The sequence below is a fragment of the Narcine bancroftii genome, chromosome 11 (assembly GCF_036971445.1).
Source record: "Narcine bancroftii isolate sNarBan1 chromosome 11, sNarBan1.hap1, whole genome shotgun sequence".
NCBI lineage: Eukaryota > Metazoa > Chordata > Chondrichthyes > Torpediniformes > Narcinidae > Narcine > Narcine bancroftii.
Window position 1 is genome coordinate 89,544,124 of NC_091479.1, and position 13,847 is coordinate 89,557,970.

The 13,847-nt window shown below is 41.3% G+C and overlaps 2 long non-coding RNA genes across 2 annotated transcripts; one reads left to right on the top strand and one right to left on the bottom strand.

The window, feature by feature from the left end:
• Positions 1–230: 230 nt before the first annotated feature.
• LOC138746108 (uncharacterized) lies at positions 231–5,540 on the bottom strand. Its single transcript, XR_011346708.1, has 3 exons — positions 5,195–5,540; positions 4,607–4,745; positions 231–4,182 (listed from the first exon to the last, which is right to left on the bottom strand). It is a non-coding gene; the product is annotated as an uncharacterized lncRNA (long non-coding RNA).
• Positions 3,215–13,304, top strand: LOC138746110 (uncharacterized). The gene is made up of 4 exons (XR_011346709.1): positions 3,215–3,347; positions 5,928–5,965; positions 6,438–6,494; positions 12,193–13,304. It is a non-coding gene; the product is annotated as an uncharacterized lncRNA (long non-coding RNA).
• The last annotated feature ends 543 nt before the right edge of the window (positions 13,305–13,847 follow it).

The window sequence follows — 13,847 nt, forward strand, 5'->3', positions numbered from 1 at the left end:
TGCTATAATCAAAATCCTTTTAAAAATATTTTTATTGAGTTTAACACAAAGTTTACTAATGACAACATAAATCAAATCATCTCATATACACATATCAATTGTAAATTAGAAGCATTAACCATTACTATTACATAACTTATTTCATTCAGGACATTAAATTCTATAATCATAATAATTAAATAATTAAATCGTAATTCGTACAATGTCCAAAAATAATATTGAGTACAAAAAATATATAGTTGATATATAGCTGTAATAAAAATCCATGTTTATTCAAAGCAGAATGATCCAACATTTGCAATTATTCTGTATTCCTTCACTTTATATCTCAGAACTTCATTTTGTTAATTTAAAAATAATTTTTGAATATTTTATGTGGATATACAATCACTTAACTTCTATTATGTGCTTTTAATGCAAGCAACAAGGGTCATAAGTTTAACGTGTGTTGCTAGCACATTTTTAGTCACAATTATGGATGATAGAGTGGAACAATTATTTAAATGGTTGATCAAAATGAATATTTCATGTAGAAAGGGCAAAATGCACTGGGACCATGAGTGCATCTGTTTTAAAGACACAATTTTGCATTCGTTTGTTATCTTCAAGTGCTCTTTACCTCATTAAACCTTATTCTAAATGATAATGAGATTATTGTCATGTACATTGTATATTTCATATTTGCACTAAAATTCTTACTTTCTACAACCGGACAAAGCATATGCTCAGCTGCAGTGTGTGAATTTCGGTGCATGTCTCATGTACTATTGATATATTATTAAATAGGCACACAAATAAAGCATCCCTATTTCCTGAAAGGTTAAAGATTTAATTTTCATTTGAATTAACCACTTCAATTTTATAAACACTTTGCTTGGAAAGCAATATTTTTTTTCCAATATATCCTGTTTTTGTTAGCAGTATTTATAGGAACTAGTCAGGGGTGCAGCCAGGTTCTAAAATTATGTAGAGTGAGCACATAAGGAAGGCGACACGACAAATGCCAGATGGTGAACCCGTGGTGTTTTTTTTTGGGGGGGGGGCTGCGCTGATTTTTCGGCAGCAGGAGGGGAGCGGTGGCCGGGGTGGAGGGGAGGTAGGGGGGGTTGCGACATCGAAATGGGGGAGGGGGGTGGTGGCAGGATAGAAAAGGTGCCACTGTAACCCCCCCCCCCCCCCCATAGTTACACCACTACTATTTCAATCACTTTTACTACAAAGCTATCACTCAGTGTAAGAATTTATCGAGTCAGATTGGATTGTCTGGATGGCATCAATAAGCCAACAGCTGGGTGCTCTTAAACAGAGTCAATAGATGTCCAAATTAATCTATTCTTGGCTGCTCTCTTGACCTGAATAGGCTATAAATGTTTTTGGTCTGTTGCTCTGTTCTGACTGTCTCAGAAAGCAGTTCAGAAGCTCAGTTGAGATTCAATTAATATATACAATTTACGTTTAAGACTAAAAGATAAATATTTCCCAATACCCATACAATTCAACTGAAGAGATTTCAGCTTTCATTGAGCGAACATAAAAATAAAATTTCGTGACATATTTGGTTCTCCTTCCGCTGATAAATATAAACAGTAAACGTTCACAGAGAAAGTCTCTTCAAGGTCAACTGCAGCTTCAGAACTCCAATTGTTAACAACTATATCAAATCTAGTGATATTTACATGTAATTATAAAATGTTGCAGTTTTATTCCATGAAACTCAGAAAAATTGCATAGACAGTTTTGAACATGGGCCATTTTACTGTGATTATTAAATACTGCCTTTGGGAAAATTAGTCATGTAATGAAGAAGACAGTTTGTTTAACAACTTCACTATTTTTACAAAGAGTAACATTTCATATAGAGGCGCCATAGGGTAAAGATGACACATTATTGTTTTAATATATAAAATGTTATCTCCTGCCTTCATTCTTGAAGGTTTGTATTGCTTAGTCCCAGAATGATGCCAAGGAATAAAATTGCTTGTGTAACCGATAATATGGGAATTTGCTTATACTGGGTATGTTTAATGCCTTTTTGGCACACTTCTGACTACCCCTAGGAATATATTATGCTCTTCAAATTACTCCACAACTGTTGTTTATAAAATATTCCCTGATTTACAATCAAAAGAATTTTAGTCACTAATGCCAACAAGTGCACATGCTGAAATATTGTTCCAACACAGCATAAATTCCTTCGCAAGAAGGGGCAGCTGCTCCAATTTCAGCCAAGTTACCCTTGGGGACTGGATGATACCAATTTAAGAACCAGCCCATAATGCCCTACTAAATACAATGCAACCCAGAGAAGTCATTGGAAACGTATGAGACAGCAGATGCTGGACGCGATACAAAAAAAATAACCTCTGTAAGAACTCAGCAGGTCAAGCTGCAATGGTGGAGACAAAGGAATTGTCAATGTTTCGAGTCATGTCCTCATGCAATGCATCGAACAACCCTTTTGCTGAAATATCAAGCACCTTTACCTTCAGGGATACTGATTTCACACGCTGAGTTCTTCCAGCAGTTAATTTTGCCAGCTCAGTGGTTTATTTTTTTTGTATCACTTTTAACAAAGAAGTCCCATGTGCCAGAATGTTCCATCGCACTAACGTCAGCGATAAAGCACAAGTTTGCACATTTGGCTTTGATATAATTTCTACATCAGTTATAGGGAACATAACTTGCAATACAGATGGCAGGGTTTCACTAAAACAATGCAAATCTATTGTGTGGGATTTTGAAAGACAATTTAATTTCTCGCTTGGCGTTGCTAAAATACCTTTACACAAGAAGACCTATCTGAAATATTAATTCACATTTGGCTATAGTTGGTTAAAATAAATAATAGGAAGAAAAGATTTTGTTAATGTTATAATATCAATGATAACCATAAAGTATATCAATACCCAAATGGAACTTGATAAGAGAGATTAATAAAACCACTTCTTTTAGAACCACAAATACATTAAGATCCAACTCGGCCTAAACTCAGTAGAAACATATAGAGAGACCCCACTTCTCATTCAAACAAAATAGTGACATTCTTATCACTAATTTGCAAGTAATAGTCAATGGATCAACAAATCACAGAGCCATAGAACACTACAACACAGAAACAGACCCTTCGGCCCTTCTAGTAATATTCTCCCCATTCTGTAGATTTACTCTGGACACATGAGTCCAGAACCTGTTCTGACATTGCAGTGTACAGAGGAGGCGTTGCACTGTTGAACTGAGTTCTTATATCTCCAAAAGTAATAAGTCCCCTAACACGAATTTAAAGAGCAGATGATTTCTCCATGCTACGTGGGTCGGAACCTATCTGGGACAGAGAACTGTGAGAAAAGGTAAATGTTTGTCTTTTAGACCAAAGGAAAATAGAATTTGCAAGGCTATGGGGAAAAATCATGTGGATGTGACTGAGGTACTCTATAATAAACCTTTGCCGTCTCGATAAGCCAATTGCTTAATTTTATGGCTTAGTATTAAGATTTATCTCCAATTATGTAAATTTTTGAAAAAGTTGTCTGGTTAATGTCAACTGTTGTTTGCTGTTCAAATTTATTACATGATGTCACATACAACTCTGAGATTTTTTTCCTGCTGGTCAGGCAGAATTTCTACTTATTGGTAGCTGTAAACTGTAGTCAAGAAAAAAAAAAGATATGTATGCAAAAGATAGAAATATAAACAAAAAAAGGTAAGCAGAGGGGAAGAAGCTGTCCTTGTGCCGCCGAGTGCTCGTCTTCAGGCTGCTGTACCTTTTTCTTGATGATAGCAGAGTGAAGAGGGCATGGCCTGGGTGGTGGAGGTCCTTGAGGCTAAGACATCTTGTAGATGTCCTAAATGGAGTGAAGTCTGGTGCCTGTGATGTCGCAGGCCAATATAACAACCCTCTAGAGTTTTTTTATTGACCTGAGCCTTGGCACTTCCATACCAAATAGTGATGCAACCAAATAGAATGCTTTCCACGGTCCACCTGTAGAAGTAATCGAGAGTCTTCGGTAACATAGCGAATCTCCTCAAACTCCTCAGAAAGTTTAGCCACTGGTAATCCTTCTTCATGATGGCATCAACATGGAGGCTCCAGGGCAGATCCTTGGAGATGTTGACACCAAGTTCTTTACCCTCTCCTCTGCTGAGCCCTCGATGAGGACTAGGTCGTGTTCTCCTGATTTCCTCCTGAACATGCATGAAAGGAAGATAAGTAGTTTAGTTTCCCATCCAAGAACAACACCCTTTATACGTTTTACTACACATAACAGCTCCAGTGAGCTGCCCTCTTCTACTGCTGCCCGTTTGCTAGCTTGTCATTAACAGATGGTGACGCTGTTGTTCCTCTCTCATCTAACCAGCTGCATCTCTGTCAATGGCTGGTTGGCTCTGTCATCGCAGCTGCTCACAGCCTCTTCAGATGATGTAATTCAGGAAGCTTTTATAGCAAACTTTCAGCAAAAGTACTGCAAATAAACCCTTTCTGGCCAAAATAAAAAAATCAGCTGTGAATACCATGTATTTTTATGTAACAGGTTTCAGGGAGGCCTAATAAGCGGCCACAAGTAAAGCAACCAAAAATATCAGATATTCTGTGTGGGCCATAACTTACCCACTTTTTCTTCTTTTTTTCCAATGTTCCTCATGAATTAAAACATCAAAGGGGTACATGTAATCAATTCTGAGCTTGTAACTGATTTTGAACTATTTGGAATTGTTTCATTATCTGGATGTAGAGTGGCGATTGAAGGCTGCAATCAGGAGAAAAAGATACACAAGCTGAGAATGGCTGTGTTCCTGCAAGTGTCTGATGGCAGGGAATTTTGTAGTTACTTTTCTAAACAACTACTGTAGGTCAGGGTGCCAACATATCTTTGAATTTTCTCTAAAGCTCTTCCTCATAACTTGTTCCATGCTCCGAGCAATTAAAAATAAAATCAAGCATAATTGTTTCTCTTATCTGAAACAGTTCTATCATGTAGGGATTACATGGGCAATCGTTCAAATTCAGCAGTTACTGAACTAATTCAAACCCTTCTCTCGCATTCCTACCAAAGCAGAATAACAAACATAGGCACACCGTTTGACTGAGCTTCATACTGCAAATCAGGTTAAATAATATTCATTTGATAGTAGCAGGAAATTGCGACAAAAGATTTAATTTATTTAAAAACATTTCACTCATCTGAAGGAAGAATACCAATAAAAGATGATAGTTCTCTGTGCAGAATTAAACTTGGGTAAGAGAAATTAAAATGTTCATTAGGCACAGCCCAGCCACCACAGACCCTCCAGTTGTCTGAAAGATGCAGATTACGAAGAGCACGGCTTCTGAATCCAGTTCTACCAGGTTGAGATTGAGGAAAATAAGATCTCTCTATATTTCATCCAAGATTAACAAGTTAAAACGCTGATCTCTCAAATGTCTCCAAGGTGTGTGGCGCCAGCTGGCTTCATCCCAAATACGATGCTCCAATCCACTTTCCTGCATTTCTGAGTGAGTTACGTTGGCTGATCTGAGAATAAAATGAACAGCCTGGATAGAGTGATCTTGCAATCAACACATACTTGCAGAAGATTAAAGCCACGGAAGTGGCATGTTGCAAATTCGATAGTGATTAGCATTCTTCTTGCCATATAGAAAATGTTAAACAGATTGCAATGAGATTCTCAATGAGCAGTCAGAAAGAAAATTTAAAATGTGCATAAGTGGATAATAAATATATATAAAGGGAGACTATTATAATGTTTTGAAATGTGACAAAACACTTATTCATTGCAGAGATCAGGTAAAATACATTTCCAAAATGCACATACGCCAGCTAACATAAAGTCCTGTGGGAATACTTCCAGATGTTACTATGGTTACAACTGTATTGGAACAAATTCATACTGTTAGTTTAAATGAGAACTGTTACTTATTTTTCTTACAGATAGCGACTGAGGAAACCTTCAGGTGTGATGAAAGGAGGTTTGTGAAATAGAGAATTGAAGACATTGCAAGTGTACACAACAGAGATGCAAGTTTAGTTTTACAGTCTCCTATATCATACTGGCAACAAAATTTCAAGAAAACTTTATTGGTAATAAATTGCATCGGGATTCTCTGAAAGAGATATGAAAAGCCACAGTATAAATGCAATCCTTTTAATCACAAATATCCCAAAGAATTAAAGTCAACATTCATCTGCTGAACTAACTTCTTTGACTTATGCTCTTTGCAATTGATCTTAGGGGCTGCCATAACCTCTCTCAGTTGAAATGAAAATGCAGCCATTGATTTCAATATTTCCACTTGTAGCAAATGGAAGCAAAAGATGGTTTCTTGATTTGCACCCTGCATAGTATTTCCAACTTAACTCATTCTTTCCCAGATTTCAAAATTGCGGAAATCTATAATCCTCATGTTTTTCTTGTCATTTCTACTTTATTCTCTTTTTTAGGTGCTCTATACGGTAAAACGCTGGTATCTGGCACCTATGGGGATTGGTAGTTGCCAGGTAAGTGTATTTTCCAGTTGCTTGAGACTTAACCTTACAATACCCAACTGATATTAAGAATAAACAGTAAAAGACAAAAGACAAAAATACTATTCTGTACTTACACTAAACAAACTTCACTTGCATGAATATACAAACCTTAAAGCATTTTACTTTATTTTCAGTCACATTCCTTGAAAACATTTTTATCATCGCTGCATCTGTAGGTTTCTCCCCCTCCACGGAACCACCCGGAAATCGAACAATAACATTATAGATAATTAATCCCCCTTCCCCCAAATTTACAGATTAAGCCTCTGACCAGGGTGACTCATACAAAGCAGGGATAAAGAGACACCCCAGCTCTTCATCTTGGAAAATGTCATTTTATTCAAACACAACTTTATTCAAACTTTATTCTAACAGCTGCTCCAAGCAAAGAATGACCAAGGGACTCCACTGGCTAAATATTTGCTCTCACCTCATTTCAGGTTTATGATTTATGTCAGAGAATATTTATTTTTACAATTTTAAACTGCTATAATTTTAATTCTTTTTTTAATTTATTTTCCTCGATTTTCTTTTGCCAGTTGATTGAGGCTGCCAGTTACTTGAATTCTAGACACTGGGTTTTATTGTTTTGTGAACTTTGGGATTTGGCTCATGTCACGAGTAGTGTTTTATCCTACAGGTGCAGTTCAGGACTGTTTGGTCAACCTTCAGAGCATGGACTCTGAACTCGAGTTCTTATAAAAAAAAACTACTGTACCAATCAGTATTGGAAAATGGTTAGCTTCTGCAAATCACTTGCATAGCCTATTATCCTGGCAAGTTATTGGAAGTGAGATCAGAGACTGATAAAGTCTAGGCAGAGGTTCTCCTGTATTTGTGAGGTACAGGAAGATGGGGGGGTGGGGGGTAGGGGGGAGGATATCTAATATTGAGCTTTTGTTTAAGCATGATTAAGCTATGGATCTAAAACTGATTAACCTTACATTAATGGTGGGAAAGTTATTGGAAGGGAATCTGAGAAACTCGATCTACCTGCATTTGGCAAGCCAAGAATTGATTTGTTATATAGTGTGGCTTTGTGACATCCCTTTTGAGGTGCTTTTAGACTTTGGTGATGGACACATTTGTGCACATTCTTCTGCAAAATTCATGCATAAGTGCAATGTTCCCCAGAGTAGACCATGTAGAACTAATCACTATGCTCAATAGCAAATTGGCCTGGGCAATTCTGCAGCAATTTATTTAAGTGATGTTTATTCAGTGTCATAAATGTCAAATGTCACATGTCAATGATGGTAAAATTTTGAGTTTTGAGTGATGTAATGGAGGATTAAAACCATGTACTCAGATGCTTTTTGCTTATGTGGAACTGACGACACTGGGTCCACACGCAGGTCACCTAACTTTCAGAACTAGCAGATGTAATTAAACTCAGCCATGGGGACTTATCTGAAGATACACTTTGAAATGGAATTCCACCGTGAGGCCCAGGGAAAGCAGCTGTCAAATACGACACTCTGAAATTGACGTATTGGTCACAACCTGTCTTGCTCAAGAAGTTTTAATGAGTCCTTGTATCTACGAGATAAACCAGGATATCATAGCATCCTGCTCCATAATAATTAATCTTCTAAATTGTAGAATAGTATGCTCAGCTTTGATTTTGACTGACAAATGTTAGAGGGAGTGGGTGCATGATTAATTGTTTTTGGGGTATAAAAGTCTGTGGTCCTGCTGCTGAAGTTTAGACTCTCCGAGGGGTGGGAACACCCCTTGTCAAGAAGGAAGAACAGCCAGAGTCCGAGCAACGTCCCGGTCGGGGGAGGTGGAGAAGCTGCTACCAGCGCCCTGACAACCTACTACAAGTGTGCAGTTGTTGCCTCGCTTCGGCAGTTGGGACCAGTCCAAGCGTTGATAAGTATAGTTGGGAAGGGCTTGCATATTGTAGTGTGAAATCAGCTTTTGAATTAGTAATAAACATTTGTATAAACTGAACTGCTCTCGGTGTGTGTGTCTATTTTCTTTCGGTAGCTAAAACACTGTGACCAATCTAAAATGAACAAAATGAGAGGTATAAGTTTACCCAAGACAATTGGCGCTGCGAGCAGGGTTGGTCTCAAGATGTTTCGCCGAAAGAAAGAGGTGAGCCCTGAGCAGTTCTTGATTCCTGGATGGACTTCCAAAGACGATGGGTTTGGCATGTTGGCCAATACCCTGTCTTTGTTGGGACCACCCATTAGTTGGGATGAGAAGTTAGACTCATCAAGTGCACCTCTGGGAGAGCGGGTTGCCACTCTCCTTCGAGAAAGTAAATTTCCTGATAAAAAGGGAATGCTGACGAATGGTTTTTGGTTGCTGGCCACAGCATTACGCCACTCCGTTCAGCGTGAAGCAGAATTAATTCAAAGAGAAGTAGAATCTCAGTGCAAAAGAAAGCAATTAGAGGAGGAGCTAGAAGTCCTGCGACAATGCTGTTCCATGATGAGCGAGATTGTTCGTACCAGTCAGGACAGAGCCAAAGAATGGGAAGATAAGCATGTCCAAATGATTTGCCGTAATATTAAACTCCGGCAGCAGCTCTGTGCAGATAAGGAAAGGCATGGAGTAGAACCTGATCCATATCGTATTCATGCCATGATAAGGAATGGTGACGATCCTGATGTAATTGAGGATTGGGATGGGAATATCTGGAATGACAATGGTAATAATGCAGATACTCCTCAGCATGTGTCTAACATACTACCCTCTCCATCTGCTGTTCATGCCCGCCCTATAAGGCAGCAGATTTCCCAAACAGACAGAAGGGGGGATGATGTAAGGGTAGAGATGGAAGGGATAGATACCCCGGTTTCCCATGTGGACCCAGGGGAAAATACCCAAACCCCTGCTTATGCTCTATGGCCTACTCCCTCTGTTGGATGGCCTCCACCTCCTCCCCTAGACTGGGTGGAGGACCCTGTGAGCCAAAGTGGGAACAGGGGTCGGAAGGAGTCAATGATCCGTGATTTCTCTGTAAAAGAGCTGGCTGCCATTGGAGATCGATTTAGACAAAAAGCAGGGGAACATCATCCCCAGCTGCTGAGTCCTCCTGGCCCAGCTGTGCTTTCTGCTCCCACTGCTGCTTCTATCGAGCTGGCTTCTCCTGCTCCAGTTACTCATGATGAGGTAAAACAATGGGTTAAACAGGCTCTTAAAGATAACAATAGCATGTGGTCCTGGAAGCCCCCGAACCCTTCTGAAGCCTGAAGGTGTGGGCAGGATTCCCGTGTCTACTCCATCGAGACACGGCGCACACACGGGGATCCGCGGCCCTACATACCGTTAACAATCCACTGGGGTGGGGGTAATGATCGCCAATACTTGGCTTTGGTCGACACCGGTGCAGAGCACTCGGTGATTCCTGGTAATCCAGACCTCTGGACTGGACCGGCCTTTCGAATAGAGGGGTTGGGAGGAGCGGTCACCCTGGCAAAGGAAATAAAAGTCTGTGCCATGGTGGGTGATAGCCCTTCCCCTGTCTGGTTACATGCCCTGGTGGCTGCTACTGACGAGTGTATCCTGGGTATTAATATGTTGGCCGGTATGGCCCTTAATACTAGCCAAGGGGGATTTGAATTTGGAATTCGAACTATTACAAAAAAACTAGTAGTGGGTCAGGCTAAGTGGGATCCTGTGATGGTGCCAGCCCCCATGAAACCAGTGTGCATTCCACAATATCATCTCCCTGGGGGGCAGGAAGAGATTACTGCCACCATCGATGCTCTGCAAGAAGAAGGGGTAGTGAGGCCCGCAACGTCGCCCTTTAATAGCCCTGTTTGGCCGGTCCAGAAGCCGGACGGCTCCTGGAGAATGACAGTTGATTATCGTTTTTTGAACAAACATGCCCCACCACTTGCTTCAGCAGTTCCGGACATTGTCACCCTTATTGAAAACATTGCTACTGGGAACTCAGGAACATGGTGTGCTGTCATTGATCTCGCTAACGCCTTCTTCAGTATTCTTATAACTGAGGACTCACAGGATCAGTTCGCCTTTACCTGGAAGGGGCGCCAGTATACCTTCACCCACCTTCCAGTATCGCCTTCCCTCTCAATTCACCATTATATTGATGATGTGGCCTCCTGGAGCCTCTGGCAGAAACAAGAGGGTCGCCGAGTCCCACTGGGATTCTGGTCACGTACCATGCCTGAGGCTGCCACTCGTTATTCTGTTTTTGAACAACAGTTACTAGCCTGTTACTGGGCCCTGCTAGAGACTGAAAGAATGACAGGTGATGCAGATGTTCAATTGCGACCTGCACTTCCTATAATGAATTGGGTCCTGGCTAATGATGCTAATCTAAAGATCCGGCGGGCTCAGCAGTCTTCTATTGTTAAATGGAAGTGGTATATTCAGAGTCGTGCGACCAGAGGGCCTGAAGGGGTGGGCCGCATACACGAACAGGTGGCTTACCATCCTAGGTCAGGAACTCAGTTATCGGAGGAGGGGGATGGTGGCTCCAGTCAGTATGCTGAGTTGAAGGCAGTCACTTTACCACTAGATCCCCATGATCACCCTCTTCGCCTGTTTACTGATTCCTGGGCTTTGGCTAATGGACTTGTGGTATGGATGCCTGATTTGCAAAAGAACAACTGGATGATACATGACCGCCCAGTATGGGGCAAAGAGTTGTGGCAGCTGTTGTGGGATGCTTCCCACCATCATGAGATAACCGTTTATCACGTTGATGCCCATACCAATATGGCGACTAACATGGCTCAACATAATGCAGTAGCAGATCAGCTTGCCACTATCAGCTGTGCTGATACCGTCCCCCTGGCTCGATGGGCACATGAACAGAGTGGTCATTTGGGGGAGAAGGGATCAGCTATGTGGTCCCATACACATGCTTTATCCATCCATAAGGATGATGTCCGCATGGTCATATGTACATGCCCAGAATGTCAGCTTGTGAAGTTCCATACCGTTCCACCTGGTCCGCATGGCCGAATAAAACGGGGTGCTCACTCAGCTGCGGTCTGGCAAATTGATTACATAGGCCCCATGCTAGACTGCATGGGTAAATATTACGTCCTAGTAATGGTTGACACCTTTTCGGGCCTGGTTTTTACTTTTCCCACCAAGACGGCTGACCAAGCTAGCACTATCCAAGGACAAAACCATTTGATTTATCGTTATGATGTTCCAGAGGAGATTCACTCTGATAATGGCTCGCACTTCTCCGGGAAAGCAATCTGTGATTGGGCAAATGACAACGGTATTTTATGGGTCCACCATATTCCTTATTACCCGCAGGCTGCCGGGTTAGTTGAACAAATGAACGGCTTACTGAAGGAACAAATTCATTTGTTAACATCACTGGGGACCCAGAAGGGATGGTGCCATGTGCTGCAGCAGGCAGTCGACAATTTGAATCATCGCCCTTTAAAAGGAGGTACACCTTTCCACCGACTTCTTCACGCTCCTGAATTACAGCCTATTCCAGAGGAAAAACAGTCATTGCCCCCCATCCCCGAACTAGAGAATGTTGGACAAAAGGTATGGGTGGCACCACCAGGTAGTGGCCCTCCTGTAAAAGGGGAAATAGTGACACCTGCCCAGGGTAACGCTCGGTGGGTAGCTATTGAGGGACAGGATGATTTAGTCTGTTTAAACACTGAACGCTTATGGTATCGTGAGTGACATGTGTCAGGCTTCTTTGTTCCAGGTTCTCCATTTTACACTCCTGGTGATCTGGCTTAACAGCTGCTTTGATGCCAGCAATTGGATTTGTAATGTCGAGGACGTTCCAAGGGAGTTCCCCGTGGGAAACACGGTCCGATGCATTACACCAAGGAAGTCCTCGGTCACCAGCCTCAAGTGCAGCTTATATAAATATGTTATTGTTCAGCATGTTTCAAAATCTGTTCGTGAGCTCCAGTATCTGGGTATTGTGGCCAACAAGGATAATTTGAGCCTTGGTTGGAATCCTTTCTCATGGCTAACTGCTACATTTGGGGGAGTGGGCCACACTATCCTCCGTTGGTTGCTCGCGTCATTGCTTATCTTTGTAATTGTTGTTTTGATTTCTCTTTTTTCGCTCCCTCTGTACTCAAATACTGGTTAGGCCTCGCAAATGACAGATTGTGACCAAGGGGTGGAATGTAATGGAGGATTAAAACCATGTACTCAGATGCTTTTTGCTTATGTGGAACTGACGACACTGGGTCCACACGCAGGTCACCTAACTTTCAGAACTAGCAGATGTAATTAAACTCAGCCATGGGGACTTATCTGAAGATACACTTTGAAATGGAATTCCACCGTGAGGCCCAGGGAAAGCAGCTGTCAAATACGACACTCTGAAATTGACGTATTGGTCACAACCTGTCTTGCTCAAGAAGTTTTAATGAGTCCTTGTATCTACGAGATAAACCAGGATATCATAGCATCCTGCTCCATAATAATTAATCTTCTAAATTGTAGAATAGTATGCTCAGCTTTGATTTTGACTGACAAATGTTAGAGGGAGTGGGTGCATGATTAATTGTTTTTGGGGTATAAAAGTCTGTGGTCCTGCTGCTGAAGTTTAGACTCTCCGAGGGGTGGGAACACCCCTTGTCAAGAAGGAAGAACAGCCAGAGTCCGAGCAACGTCCCGGTCGGGGGAGGTGGAGAAGCTGCTACCAGCGCCCTGACAACCTACTACAAGTGTGCAGTTGTTGCCTCGCTTCGGCAGTTGGGACCAGTCCAAGCGTTGATAAGTATAGTTGGGAAGGGCTTGCATATTGTAGTGTGAAATCAGCTTTTGAATTAGTAATAAACATTTGTATAAACTGAACTGCTCTCGGTGTGTGTGTCTATTTTCTTTCGGTAGCTAAAACACTGTGACCAATCTAAAATGAACAAAATGAGAGGTATAAGTTTACCCAAGACAAGTGAAACCAGTGAACAGAGGAAATAGGAGGAGGAGGAGTTGGCCATCCGACTATCTAGCCTACTCTACCATTAAATGACATCATGGTTGACCTGGTGATAGATTAATCTCCACCTTCCTGTCTTTACCCAATTTCCTTTAATCACTTTACTACGTAACAATCTATCCAACCTTGTTTTAAATATATTTACTGAGGTAACCTCCACTGCTTCAATGGGCGGTGAATTTTTAAAGTAATTTTCATGATCACCAGCCCAAAATCTATAAAATACACCCAAAAGTGTTGAGGAAGCAAAACCTTTGTTGTCCAGGTCAGAATAGTCAATGTTCTCCACAGAAAAGCTGCTGTTAGGTTTCTTTGCCAAGTGCCTTACAATAATGCTCTCTTTCAATTCCATGGGAGTACTTTTGACATGAGAGTGGCATTGTTTCCAAGGTGGTAGCAAT